Consider the following 13,574-nt stretch of genomic DNA (forward strand, 5'->3'; position numbering starts at 1 on the left):
TGGCTGGGGAAAACTGCCAAATTAAATTCTTGGTTTTCATTCTGCAATTTTTACTCGAAAATGCACTTTGAGGCAGAACTCTCATCAATATACTATTGGCCTATTCGTGTATGTTATTCCTGTGGTCGGAACCGCGCGACTGCTAAGGTCGCAGGTTCGAATCCTGCCTCGGGCATGGATGTGTGTGATGTCCTTAGGTTAGTTAGGTTTAAGTAGTTCTAAGTTCTAGGGGACTGATGACCTCAGATGTTAAGTCCCATAGTGCTCAGAGCCATTTGAATCATTTTTTGTACTGCGATTCTAGGAATCCATATTCGGCGATGGAGGCCGATTTAAACTCTCTTGGCGTCAGTGTATAGGCAGGGATTTTCGGCGGTGGGCTAAGAGGATATACACTCCTGGAAATTGAAATAAGAACACCGTGAATTCATTGCCCCAGGAAGGGGAAACTTTATTGACACATTCCTGGGGACAGATACATCACATGATCACACTGACAGAACCACAGGCACATAGACACAGGCAACAGAGCATGCACAATGTCGGCACTAGTACAGTGTATATCCACCTTTCGCAGCAATGCAGGCTGCTATTCTCCCATGGAGACGATCGTAGAGATGCTGGATGTAGTCCTGTGGAACGGCTTGCCATGCCATTTCCACCTGGCGCCTCAGTTGGACCAGCGTTCGTGCTGGACGTGCAGACCGCGTGAGACGACGCTTTATCCAGTCCCAAACATGCTCAATGGGGGACAGATCCGGAGATCTTGCTGGCCAGGGTAGTTGACTTACACCTTCTAGAGCACGTTGGGTGGCACGGGATACATGCGGACGTGCATTGTCCTGTTGGAACAGCAAGATCCCTTGCCGGTCTAGGAATGGTAGAACGATGGGTTCGATGACGGTTTGGATGTACCGTGCACTATTCAGTGTCCCCTCGACGATCACCAGTGGTGTACGGCCCGTGTAGGAGATCGCTCCCCACACCATGATGCCGGGTGCTGGCCCTGTGTGCCTCGGTCGTATGCAGTCCTGATTGTGGCGCTCACCTGCACGGCGCCAAACACGCATACGACCATCATTGGCACCAAGGCAGAAGCGACTCTCATCGCTGAAGACGACACGTCTCCATTCGTCCCTCCATTCACGCCTGTCGCGACACCACTGGAGGCGGGCTGCACGATGCTGGGGCGTGAGCGGAAGACGGCCTAACGGTGTGCGGGACCGTAGCCCAGCTTCATGGAGAATGTTGCGAATGGTCCTCGCCGATACCCCAGGAGCAACAGTGTCCCTAATTTGCTGGGAAGTGGCGGTGTGGTCCCCTACGGCACTGCGTAGGATCCTACGGTCTTGGCGTGCATCCGTGCGTCGCTGCGGTCCGGTCCCAGGTCGACGGGCACGTGCACCTTCCGCCGACCACTGGCGACAACATCGATGTACTGTGGAGACCTCACGCCCCACGTGTTGAGCAATTCGGCGGTACGTCCACCCGGCCTCCCGCATGCCCACTATACGCCCTCGCTCAAAGTCCGTCGACTGCACATACGGTACACGTCCACGCTGTCGCGGCATGCTACCAGTGTTAAAGACTGCGATGGAGCTCCGTATGCGACGGCAAATTGGCTGACACTGACGGCGGCGGTGCACAAATGCTGCGCAGCTAGCGCCATTCGACGGCCAACACCGCGGTTCCTGGTGTGTCCGCTGTGCCGTGCGTGTGATCATTGCTTGTACAGCCCTCTCGCAGTGTCCGGAGCAAGTATGGTGGGTCTGACACACCGGTGTCAATGTGTTCTTTTTTCCATTTCCAGGAGTGTATTTTAACAGTACTGTCAGTTCTGTAAATTACCTACATATGCTTCAAGAAGTGTTGCTAGAACAAGAAAACAGTCCATTTTTTTTTTTAAACACTGCAGCCGGTTAAGAAAAATCTGATAACATGGAGCAGCACCGCATTATGCAATTATCGTCAGAGACTTTCTAAATGAAAACTTTCGTCATTTCGGCAGACGGGGTGCTATTGAATGGTCTCTACGATCCCCATATTTCACACTATTCGACATTTCAGTATTGGGCATACTAAAAAATGAGGTTTATTCAGTCAAGATTCGTGATGCTGAGCATTTGAAGAAACGAATCCAATGAGAAAACCTATAATACCAGAAGATTTGCGACAAAATTTGTAAATCAGTGTTGAAAAGAAGCAATGTTTGCTTAGAACAGCATGGAAACCACTTCGAGTTTCTTTTATAGACTTACCGAACTCTACCTATATTTATGCGCTGATGATAAATTTGTATTTTCATTTATTTTTAGTATTATTGCACCAAATGCACGTTTAACAGCTGACTAACGGCCCATCCTCTGTATTAAAACATATTATACACGCTATATTATTAAATCTTAGGCAACTGTCATACGTAAAATTACGTAGGTTGGAACTTAAATAATGGCAACACTGCTGTGGTGACACTATGCAATGGAATATACTATTGTCGGTGATAGCACACGTTCTTGACATACCAACCTTACCCCCAGCAAATGGAGTCGCCCGTCCCACGTCACCGGCGCGCGCACTATCTAGTGAAACACAGTCACTTGTGAGCGAGCGGTCTAACGTAACGGAGTCACTATGTTTTCGAAACAGGAACAACGGAGCTGGATCAAGATTGAATGTGCCAGAGGTCGTACAGCACGACAGTGTCATCAACGTCTTCAAGGGGCGTGCTGGGAATCGGCATTGCCGTACAGAACAGTGGCACGCTGGGTAAAAAGCCTTCAATGAAGGTCAGCAAACTGTGCCAGACATGCATCGGGCAGGTCGTCCCAGCGTCTCTGAAGCAGAAGTGCAGCCTGTTGCCGCGGTAGTGGACAGTGATCGACACCATGCGATTCGTGAGCTCGTCCATGAAACCGGATTAGCGCACGCGACTGTGCTTCGCATCCTGAAGGAACGCCTGGGAATGCGAAAAATTGCATCACGATGCGTTCCGCATGACTTGACGGAAATGCAGACATGGGTGCGTTACGACGCTGCTCAGACGCACTTGGAGCGCTATGAGCGCGAAGGAGAGGCTTTCTTACGCCGTATCGTAACATTGGATGAGACATGGGCCAAAACTGAAGCGCCAATCCAACGAATGGCGTCATTATGGGTCGCAGCGAAAGTCGAAAGTGCGTCAGAGCCCCAGTATGGTGAAAGTTATGGTGATTCTCGTGTACGACTGTGATGGTGTTATTCTAGAGCATTACGTTCCTCCACGGCAGACCGTCACTGCACAGTATTACTGTCCGTTTATGGAACATCAACTGCGACCAGCTTTGCGAAAGAAGCGGCAACACTTTCTGCGCAACCCGCCCATCATTTTGCACGACAATGCGCGGGCGTATACAGCGCAAGCTGTGGCTGCTCTTTTCGGTCGATGAGACTGGGAAGTACTGTACCGTCCACCATACTCCCCGAACTTCAGTCCTTGTGACTGATTTGATTCCGAAGATGAAGGAACCACTTCGTGGCATTCGCTTCAGAACTGTTCCGGAGATTCGACAGGCAGTAGACCGCTCCATTCGCACCATCAACAGAACGGGCTCTGCTAACGGTATACTACGCCTTCCACATCGCTGGCAACGGTTTCTTCACACTACTTTGAAGAATAGTAACGGGTGCAAACATGTAACTCTTTTGTATCGGTTGTGAATAAATAGAAGCCACTATTTAAGTTCCAACCCTCGTATATTTGGGGAGAAGGGGAGGGGGTGACGAAAAAGTAAGAATGCGTGACCACCTTTCTAGAACCGAACCCTGTACTAATTAACTCCTGGCGGATATGCAACGGTTTCGCAAACTGAACGCAGCAGAACAGAGACTGCCTTAGGTAGATTCACGTCCTCTCTCTCTCTCTCTCTCTCTCTCTCTCTCTCTCTCTCTGTCTGTCCCTCTGTCTGACAGAGAGATGGTTTTTTTTTCTTTTGGCTAGTGACTGCATCTGATGATGGAGTTTTTTTTCTTTTGGCTAGTGACTGCATCTGATGATGGCAGTAGCCGAAACGACGTTATAGACACAGAAAAGTATTAATCGATCTAGACGACGTTACTCCAGAAAATACATGTCGGCAACTTTGCAAGTGCATCACGAGGTGATGATTAAGAGAAACGGCGTCTTCATAGGGGAAAAAAAAAGCTATGCCCTTGTTGCAGATGGAGCATTAAGAATCCTAGAAATCAAGTGTGGGGCAATTTCAGAGGCTTCTTCCTGACGGAAGGTGTCCATGTTACGTGTTTCTACGCACATATGAAGCGTTGAGACAGACAATGTATGCGAATGCGGGCTTGCTTGGCAAATTTTACTAATAGACATGTATCGGGTTATCAGTAGACTAGCAGTATGGTAATGAAGAAAGGTTTTCACGAGTCTTCTACTGCAGGCGAGGATAACCGACTGTGATGATGACGAGTTAGTGAGTCCTTTGCCTCAGGAGAACGGGCAGTGCGTCAGTGTCCCTGCCGGCGAGAGCTGCTGGTCAGTTCGTTGCTAGCCTGCTCGCTGCCGCCGCCTACCTTGGCAGCCAGTTGTGGGGGTCAGTCCGGGCAGGCGCTGCACCTCGGCCCCATCTGGCGGCTGCGACCCTCCCACAGTGTGGCGCGCCACTCTTCAGGCCGGTCTGCGAAAAAGAAAATAGGTCGTCAGACCAGCCACAGGTACGCCACGTCCGTGCAAAGCTACGGCTCAGGAATTGCAGCTCAAGTACAGACCCCCACCGTCTCTTACTAGCGACATCACCAGCCGTCGCGCAGCAATCGATGTTTGACGGGTCTTTTTCCAGACATTCACTGATGACCATGTGAGATGACTGATGTACTTACGACATGGTTTACAGAAAAAAGATAAGAATTGCATAAATACAAAACTTAAAAACTAACAAACATAATATGTGTAATAATGTAAACAAATTAGCACCTCAATACAGGGACAGGTACTAAGCAATAACAAACAACTTCTGAAGCCTTCTTAGCGTTTGCCTTGTTCCTTTTCCAGTAACACATTCCGTTATTGCTGTTCCAGCATCAGTGGTGTGACCTTCGTGCATACACTGGAGAGCCAAAGAAACTGGTACACCTGCCTAATACTGTGTAGGGCCCTCGCCAGCACGCAGAAGTGCCCCACCATGACGTGCCATGGACTCGACTAATGTCTGAAGTAGTAGTGGAGGGAACAGACACCATGAATCCTGGATGGCTGTCCATACATCCGAAACAGTAAGAGGGGGTGGAGATTTCTTCTGAACAGCATGTTGCAAGGCGTCCCAGATATGTTTGATGATGTTCATGTCTGGGGAGTTTGGTGGGCAGCGAAAGCGTTTGTGTAGCGTTCTCGCTTCCCGCGCCCGGGTTCCCGGGTTCGATTCCCGGAGGGGTCAGGGATTTTCTCTGCCTCGTGATGACTGGGTGTTGTGTGATGTCCTTAGGTTAGTTAGGTTTAAGTAGTTCTAAGTTCTAGGGGACTGATGACCATAGATGTTAAGTCCCATAGTGCTCAGAGCCATTTGAACCATTTTGAAAGTGTTTCAACTCAGAAGAGTGTTCCTGGAGCCACTCTGTAGCAATTCTGGACGTGAGGGGTGTCGCATTGTCCTGCCGGAACTGCCCAAGTCCGTCGGAATGCACAGTGTACATGAATGGATGCAGGTGATCAAAAAGATGGCTCTGAGCACTATGGGACTTAGCTTCTAAGGTCATCAGTCCCCTAGAACTTACAACTACTTAAACCTAACTAACCTTAGGACATCACACACATCCATGCCCGAGGCAGGATTCGAACCTGCGACCGTAGCGGCCGCGCTGCAAGTGATCAGTATGCTTATTTACGTGTCACCTGTCAGAGTCTTATCTAGACGTGCCACGGGTCCCATAGCACTACAGTTGCACACGCCCCACACCATTACGGAGCCTCCACCAGCTTGAACAGTCCCCTGTTGACATGCCAGATCCATGGATTCATGATGTTGCCTCCATACCCGTACACTTCCATCCGCTCGATACATTTTGAAACGAGACGCGTCCGACCAGGCAACAGGATTCCGGTCATCAACAGACCAATGCCGGTGCTGACGGGCCCAAGCGAGGCGTGAAGCTCTGTGTCGTGCAGCCATCAAGAGTACACGAGTGGGCCTTCGGCCCAGCCTTGATATCTGCAGCAATTTGCAGAACGTTTACACTTCTGTCACGTTGAACGATTCTCTTCAGTCGTCTTTGGTCCCGTTCTTGCAGGATCTTTTTCCGGCCGCAGCGATGTTGAAGATTTGATATTTTGCAGGGTTCCTGATATTCATGGTACACTCGTGAAGTGGTCTTACGAGAAAATCCCCACTTCATGCTGTGATGCTGTGTCCCATCGCGCGTATGCCGACCTAACACCACGTTCAAACTGACTTAAATCTTCATAACCTGCCATTGTAGCAGCGGTGACCGATCTAACAACTGCGCCAGACACTTTTTGTCTCATATAGGCGTTGCCGACAGCAGCGCTGTATTCTGCCTGTTTATATATCTCTGTAGTTCAATACGCGTGCCTGTACCAGTCTCTTTGGCGCTTCAGTGTATTACAGCAGTTATTGTGCTCTATTGCTCTCAGTTCTCGTGATCAGTAGGCTGTAGGAAATTTTATTTTGACGGTTCATGGTGATTTTTAACTCGTCTAGATAACATCGGAAGCTGCACGACGCTGTTAGTGGATGATGATGTCGGATGCAAACAAGTCACAACGATAGCAAATTTCAGTGAAATCCAAAAAGAGGATCGACACAGGGATTGGTAGTTCATTATCAACATAAATTTACCGCATTGTAGATAAATAGACGGAAATAGCCTTATCGTTTTCGAAGACTATTGCATAACTGTCACTGGAAACAGCAATGTCCATTAAATATCTGCGTCTGTATGTAGGCAGTAATGTAACGTGGAAGACCCATATAAAAGTAATCGTAAGAACGCCTGATGGTTAGGTTACATACTTTGCGAGAATACTTAGTATGTGTAATCCTCCCATGGAGGGATTATCTTACAGAACTGTCGTGCGATCGAAACATTAGTATTAGTAATTGGTCACCAGATAGGACGGATACAAGAAACAGAAGAGCGCCAAAGAAGAGCAGTGCGTTTTGTCACGGGTTCGTTCAGCAGCCGCGAATGCGTCACGAAAACGCCGATTAACCTCCAGAGGCAGGCGCCACAAGAGAGGCGCCGTGCGGCACGGAGAGTTTTATTGTCGAAGTTCCGAGAGCGCACGTCGCTTAAAGATTGGGTCAATATACTGAATCCTCCTACATGTGTGTCACGAAAACACGATGAGGTTAAAACCTAGAGACATTCGAGCTCACGCGAATGCTTAGCAGGAGTCGTTATTCCTGCGCCCCTTCCGTGTATGGAACAGGACAGGAGGAAGAAAGAGCGGTACGGAATGCTCCCCGCCACACACCGTAGGGTGCGTGTGCACAGTACAGATGGGAGTGTAGTACCACCGGGTACACAAAATATCAAGTCCTGAGTGGTTGTGACGTTGCGAAGCCGTTTGCGGCAGAGGACGTAAGCCGCCCATCCCAGCCAGCACCAAGTGTCCGCTTGTCCAGACGTCAGAGAGCTGACTCAGTGCGCGCACGCAACACACGGCACCACATCACGGCTACAGCGCTCCGTGCAGGTGCGGCGTGGGAGGGGCGGAAGGCAGCCGCGCGCGCATAAGATGCCTCGCGACTTGTCTAACATCTGTGTAAAGCATACCTGCTGAATGACGCATCACACGTGTTTCATTAGTCACTCTTCCGATGCTTAAATGCTGTCCACCTTGGCAAATCTTGAGCTGATATTTCACCTCTGCGTCACTGCTCCACCCTATACATTCTCTATTCGCATATTCTAGCCTCTGTCAACCCCCACTGCTTTTTCCCCACTACTGCCCCTACCAGCACCAGTTAACTACTCGTTGTTGCGGTACTCAAGTCCGACTATCCCGCCCCTCCTTGAATTGCCTATCCACAGACTTCTTTCCTCAGCTGTTCTCTGCTTTTCGCGCACACGCTAGCCTCTCTCTCTCTCTCTCTCTCTCTCTCTCTCTCTCTCTCTCTCACTCTCTCTCTCTGTGGGTGGGTGTGGGTGGGTGTGTGTGTGTGTGTGGGTGGGTGTGCGTGCGCGCCCATGCCAGTCTTTTTCTGATAACTTCCTTTCTTCGACCATTCTTTGAAATGTTGCTTCGTATAAACAATTGTTTCACTTCTTCCAGCAGTACTTCCACGAACAGATTTGATGTTAAGCAAGTAGTTACCGTCCTATTACACTTCGTGACCATCTTTACCCGTAAACCATATTCTGTGCTAAGTATACTGTGCTAAGTATACTGTGCCCACTCCTTACTGCAACTCTCTTGTCTACCATACATCTTCGCGGGTTCGATTCCCGGCGGGGTCAGGGATTTTCTCTGCCTCGTGATGACTGGGTGTTGTGTGCTGCCCTTAGGTTAGTTAGGTTTAAGTAGTTCTAAGTTCTAGGGGACTGATGACCATAGCTGTTAAATGGCTCAGAGCCATTTGAACCATTCTACCATACATCCGGTCGGAAGGGCCATATCGTCCTCAAACATTATAATTGCTATCTGTCACCGTCGCAATTTTATTTTAATTTCCGAACATTTTTTTCGCTTACTTCGTAACTGCTTCGACGTTGAACAATAGCGGTAACAGCTGTGACCGTACCGTACACCAAGTCCTGCCTGTCTTGACCGATCAGAACACACCGGCAGACAAAGCCGTCACATCGTTACTTGACTAAGAACGACCAGCTCTTCATCAGAGACCAGAGGACCCGCCATAGGCCTGACGTGTGACAGGCGCCAGCACAGCATTCAAGTTTGCCTCGTAGGTGACGCTCGGCAACAGAATCGAGCCCGGTGACAGGGATGCAGGTACAGAGCAGCGGGCGAATTTACAGAGGTATGCGTGTTCTCTTCGTAGAAAAGGCACTGCTTGCAGCGTGTAGTGTTGGTGTTACGACTAGTGTCAATCAACGCGCAACGCGGTGTTCCCTGTTCCAACAGACGAAGACGTAAAAAAAAGTACTTTCCGGAAATCACTATCGGTTCCGAAAATATCAATCGTGCGAGACACACATAATATTGTCCTCGGTGTTATGGGTAGAGGAAACTAAGTTGACTGATGCTTATACAGTTTCTAAAACCTTTCATTCGGTACCAAATCGATGCAGTCTAAAGAAAATGTATAAATGGTTGTACTTCCCTTAGGAATGTGACTGCATCGAAAATTTAGTAAAATGTAGGATGCACCCTGTTCTGGATGGAGAGCAGTCCACATAGACAGACGATGTCTGGCGTGTGCCAGGCGAGTGTACTAGGACCCAGCTGTCCACGCTACATACAGCACGACTAGGCGGATAATGTCAGTTGCGATCTCTGGTCTTTCGCCAGTGATGAAGTTGTCCACGAGGAATTTCTGTCCGGTAAACAAAAAATGATTCAAATGGCTCTGAGCACTATGGGACTTAACATCTGATGTCATCAGTCCCCTAGAACTTAGAACTACTTAAACCTAACTAACCTAAGGACATGACACACATCCATGCCCGAGGCAGGATTCGAACCTGCGACTGTAGCAGCAGCGCGGTCCCGGACTGAAGGGCCTAGAACCGCTCGGTCACAGCGGCCGGCTCCATATCCGTCCTGTAGGGATGGCGCAGATGACAATGAAGCACATGGCAGTTCGCACAAGCAGTCTCTCTTCCTGCGCTACATCCGCGAGCACAAGGGAAAGAAATCTTTATATATACTATCTTAAGGAGCATCCTTTGTCACCCACTCAGTGACTGACACAGTGTAGATGTAGATCTCCCGTTTCTTCACTGTCCTGTATAATTTACTCTCTTACTCTGCAGAAGCCGGCACGTTCGTATTCGATACGACGGCTGTATAGATTATAGATAAATAAACCATAACCAAGTTATGAGTGAGGTGCTGCTAACTGCTGCACCTTATAAGCGCGCAAGTGTCTTCCGGGCTTTAGCTGTCCCCTCGCGTATGGCGAGTGCCACTGACAGTGGACTGGCAGTTTACTACCAGACGTCTGCTCGCACTCCGTCGGTAAATTACGTGTGGGGCTTACGGAGCGAAAAGCTGCGAATTTGTATTTACCAGACATGTTTAGTTAATGGCAGGAGACAGAAAAAGAATGACCATTTGAGCCCCCACACGAAAGGAACGACCCTGAAACAGAGGTAATCAACCACTCTTTAAGTTGCCTTTGGCACAAGAAAGGAGAAAGGGAAGTAATGCTGTCATCAAAATGAGGGTTGGTTTCAACACCGGCAGTGCTTTACCAAGCAAGGTCCTGATGAATCGTACCAGTTACGGGATGGAATTTGAGTTGAACATGGATTCAGAGTCAAGGTTCAAGCTTTATTTTACGCTAAACATCAGAAAAGATGCTAGGATCTGCTAGGAATCTAACGTTAGTCTGTGGATCTGAGAACTGACATAACTATGGCCATCACACAAGGGGGGGAATTGCAAATAACTTCTCTCCATCACTTTCTTCATGGTGTAAACACTGGTACATGGCAAAGCGAACTTCTCTGGACCACCACCAACGCATCCACGTTGCCCCTGTATGTCCTTTAATGTCACGTCACCGTGTCGTTAATTTATTCTCTCTTCCAATTCAGCAAAGAACTTTGTTGCTCCATTTCTCGCAATTTCGCCTAACTATATGTGACGCCCACCATTTCGTCCCCTGACCACTTTGCCTATTCTCCTCTCTCTTCTGGTAACTGCCAACTTACATCTCTCATCAGATCGCTAAGGTTTTTTTTTAATGATTTTGCATTAAAATTCAATTTCTGGCTGCCGAAAGTCAGAACTGATTAATTACCAAAAGCACTACCATACTGTTTTGCCTTCCTGATATTTACTTTTTAAGCATATACTTGTGAGTAAAAATAGTGTTTAACAGACTGTAAATTGAATAATTGTACATCATTACGATATGTCTAGGAATCATGTAGCGCGAAATCATTACTTTCGACGGACGCCACCTAGAGATCAACTGTTAATAAATAGTATTACACGTACATACTCATAACAATACTAGTTTATTATTTTACATCTACATCGATACACTGCAAATCACATTTAAGTGCCTGGCAGAGGGTTCATCGAACCACCCTCACAATTCTCTATTATTCCAATCTCGTTTAGCGCGCGGGAAGGATGAACACCTATATCTTTCCGTACGAGCTCTGATTTCCTTTATTTTATTTTGTTGATCGTTCCTCCCTATGTAAGTCGGTGTCAACAAAATATTTTAGCATTCGGAGGAGAAGTTTGGTGACTGGAATTTCGTGGGAAGATTCCGTCACAACGAAAAACGCCTTTCTTTTAATGATGTCCATCCCAAATCCTGTATCATTTCTGTGACACTCTCTCCCATATTTCGCGATAATACAAAACGTGCTGCCTTTCTTTGAACTTTTTCGATGTACTCTGTCAGCCCTATCTGGTAAGGATCCCACACCGCGCAACAGTATTCTAAATGAGGACGGACAAGCGTAGTGTAGGCAGTCTCCTTAGTATATCTGTTACGTTTTCTAAATGTCCTGCTAATGAAACGCAGTCTTTGGTTAGCCTTCTCGACAACATTTTCTGTGTGTTCATTCCAATTTAAATTGTTCGTGATCGTAATACTTAGGCATTTACTTGAATTTACGTCTTTTAGATTAGACTGATTTATCGTGTAACCGAAGTTTAACGCTTTCCTTTTAGCACTCATGTGGATGACCTCACACTTTTCGTTATTGAAGGTCAACTGCCACTTTTTGCACCATTCCGTTATTTCTTCTAAATCGTCATTTGCAAACAACCGAAGACGGCTGCTCAGATTGTCTCCCAAATCGTTTATATAGATAAGGTACAGCAAAGGGCCTATAACACTGCCTTGGGGAACGCCGGAAATCACTTCTGTTTTACTCGATGACTTTCCGTCAATTACAACGAACTGTGACCTCTCTGACAGGAAATCACAGATCCAGTCACATAACTGAGACGATATTCCATAAGCACGCAATTTTACTACGAGCCGCTTGTGTGGCACAGTGTCAAAAACCTTCCGGAAATCCAAAAATACGGAATCGATCTGAAATCCCTTGTCAATAGCACTCAACACTTCATGTGAATAAAGAGCTAGTGGTGTTTCACAGGAACGATGTTTTCTAAACCCATGTTGACTGTGTGTCAATAAACCGTTCTCTTTAAGATAATTCATAATGTTTGAACACAATATATGTTCTAAAATCCTGCTGCATATCGACGTTAAAGATATGGGCCTGTAATTTAGTGGATTACTCCTACTACCTTTCTTGAATATTATTGTGACCTGTGCAAGTTTCCAGTCTTTGCATACGGATCTTTAGAGCAACAGCTATTTAACGCCGAGAAGTCTGCTTGCATTGCAGTGATTTAATAATGGTCTTAATTAGAAAAGAAAGATCGCATCTTGTTTAAACGAATGAACTCGGCGGGAACACACACACACACACACACACACACACACACACACACACGAGAAACAGAGAGTAAGAAGCGTGGGAGAGGAGCACAGAGGGGAAGGACGGGACAGGGCAGACGAGGCTCCCAGACGGCGGGCGGTTTCTCCGCTGTTTTTCCTGGGAAACCGCTTTCCCTGTCGCCACGCCGCGACTCAGCTCAGCTCAGCCGCCCCGCGTGGAAAGCCGTGGGACTCGCTAGCGTGCCGCGCCGGCGTTGCTTCGAGCTGCCGACAGCTTCCCTGCAAGGTATCGATGACCGTGTCTGCCCAGACATCAACTAAAAGAGGTTGACCCCAGGGAGCGAAGCAACGAGCGGAGAAAGAGGACTCCGAAAGAAAGCTAGCAGATGTGTCTGGTGCGTAAACCAGTAATTCAAGTCTCCTCAGCATGGTAATAAGCACGCAAGAAGGTAATTTTTTTTTTTTGACCGGGCGCTTCAACGAGAAATTTTTAACTTAGTCCATCTGTATACATAAAAGAAAATCCGACATATTCTACTTTAATACATGTTGAATTACAAATTAAATGTTTCGTCTTTTGAGTCGTGCAGCAGAGTCAAACACTTTGAATCATTCGATGGACACTTGGGAGCTTTTCACCAATGCGGAAGACGGAACATTTTCTGGCCATTTGAGGGGTAACCAGCCACTAACTTTTCTCTAAAACTGTGCCTTTCATTTACTGACGTGTGGTAAATTGTAGCATATGTAGGCCTAACGCTCGAAAACGTCAATGTGGGCCTTGAAAACAGATTTCTAGTTCCGAAACGCAACATAAATGTACTGTCTGAAGAAGGCTTATTACTAGTAAAACCGCACAGGTACCAAGCATCCACACGAATTTTCTGAAAGGGAAACTCGCTGCGTGATGTTTCCGAAGGCACAGGATGATGGCGCTACGCCCATTTAGTCTGTCCCTCACCAGCCGCATGCACTTCATGCTAACTTGGCGTTTTCATGGAGTTCCAGTCCAAA

At 47.6% G+C, this 13,574-nt stretch overlaps 1 long non-coding RNA gene across 1 annotated transcript in view; it reads right to left on the minus strand.

The window, feature by feature from the left end:
• Positions 1–13,574, minus strand: part of LOC124790030 — a 413,333-nt gene that overhangs the window by 88,121 nt on the left and 311,638 nt on the right. Inside the window, exon 3 of the long non-coding RNA XR_007016206.1 lies at positions 4,558–4,661. This is a non-coding gene — a long non-coding RNA (uncharacterized LOC124790030). The remainder of the gene's footprint in view (positions 1–4,557; positions 4,662–13,574) is intronic.

This window comes from Schistocerca piceifrons, chromosome 3, assembly GCF_021461385.2.
Source record: "Schistocerca piceifrons isolate TAMUIC-IGC-003096 chromosome 3, iqSchPice1.1, whole genome shotgun sequence".
NCBI lineage: Eukaryota > Metazoa > Arthropoda > Insecta > Orthoptera > Acrididae > Schistocerca > Schistocerca piceifrons.